Below are 1,665 nucleotides of genomic sequence, written 5' to 3'. Positions count from 1 at the left end.
ACAGACACCCAAGTAGGGGGCGTGGATGGAGTGGGGGGTGAGAGTGGATGGTGTCGCGGTGAGAGTGGATGGTGTCGGGGTGAGTATGGATGTTGGAGAGGTGATCGTGGCTGGTGTACGAGTGAGCGTGGATGGTGTAGGGGTGAGCGTGGCTGGTGTAGGGGTGAGCGTGGATGTTGTAGGGGTGAGAGTGGATGTTGCAGGAGTGAGCGTAGATGGTGTAGGGGGTGAGCGTGGAGGTTGTAAAGGTGAGCGTGGAGGTTGTAAAGGTGAGCGTGGATGGTGTAGGAGTGAGCGTGGATGTTGTAGGGGTGAGAGTGGATGGTGGCGCGGTGAGAGTGGATGGTGTCGGGGTGAGTATGGATGTTGGAGAGGTGAGCGTGGATGGTGTAGGAGTGAGCGTGAATGTTGCAGGAGTGAGCGTGGATGTTGTAGGGGTGAGCGTGGATGGTGTAGGGGTGAGAGTGGATGTTATATGAGTGAGCATGGACATTGTAGATGTGAGTGTGGATGGTATAGGGGAAAGCGTGGATGGCGTAGTGGTGAGCGTGGATGGTGTAGGGGTGAGTGTGGATGTTGTAGAGGTGAGCGTGGATGGTGTAAGGGTGAGCGTGGCTATTGTAGGGGTGAGCGTGGATGTTGTAGGGGTGAGTGTGGATGGTGTAGGGGTGAGCGTGGATGTTGCCGGAGTGAGCGTGGGTGTTGTAGGCGTAAACGTGGATGGTGTAGTGGTGAGCGTGGATGGCGTAGTGGTGAGCGTGGATGGTGTAGGGGTGAGCGTGGATGTTGTAGAGGTGAGCGTGGATGGTGTAAGGGTGAGCGTGGCTATTGTAGGGGTGAGCGTGGATGGTGTATTGGTGAGCGTGGATGGTGTAGGGGTGAGCGTGGATGGTGTAGTGGTGAGCGTGGATGGCGTAGTGGTGAGCGTGGATGGTGTAGGGGTGAGCGTGGATGTTGTAGAGGTGAGCGTGGATGGTGTAAGGGTGAGCGTGGCTATTGTAGGGGTGAGCGTGGATGGTGTAGGGGGTAAGCGTGGGGGTTGTAAAGGTGAGCATGGATGGTGTAGGAGTGAGCGTGGATGTTGTAGGGGTGAGAGTGAATGGGGTTGGGGTGGGCGTGGATGGTGTTGGGGTGAGTGTGGATGTTGGAGAGGTGAGCGTGGCTGGTGTAGGAGTGAGCGTGGATGGTGTAGGGGTGAGCGTGGATGGTATAGGGGTGAGCGTGGATGTTGTAGGGGTGAGAGTGGATGTTGCAAGAGTGAGCGTAGATGGTGTAGGGGGTGAGCGTGGAGGTTGTAAAGGTGAGCGTGGATGGTGTAGGAGTGAGCGTGGGTGTTGTAGGGGTGAGAGTGGATGGGGTTGGGTGTGGCGTGGATAGTGTTGGGGTGAGAGTGGATGGTGTCGGGGTGAGAGTGGATGGTGTCGGGGTGAGTATGGATGTTGGAGAGGTGAGCGTGGATGGCGTAGTGGTGAGCGTGGATGGTGTAGGGGTGAGCGTGGATGTTGTAGAGGTGAGCGTGGATGGTGTAAGGGTGAGCGTGGCTATTGTAGGGGTGAGCGTGGATGGTGTATTGGTGAGCGTGGATGGTGTAGGGGTGAGCGTGGATGTTGTAGGGGTGAGCGTGGATGGTGTAGGGGTGAGAGTGGATGTTATATGAGTGAGCAT

This window comes from Petromyzon marinus, chromosome 23 (genome assembly GCF_048934315.1).
Source record: "Petromyzon marinus isolate PM22_M1 ecotype Great Lakes invasive population chromosome 23, UKy_Petmar_22M1.pri1.0, whole genome shotgun sequence".
Classification (NCBI taxonomy): Eukaryota; Metazoa; Chordata; class Hyperoartia; order Petromyzontiformes; family Petromyzontidae; genus Petromyzon; species Petromyzon marinus.
The sequence above is the reverse complement of the archived record's forward strand: the minus strand, read 5'-3'. Positions refer to the sequence as shown.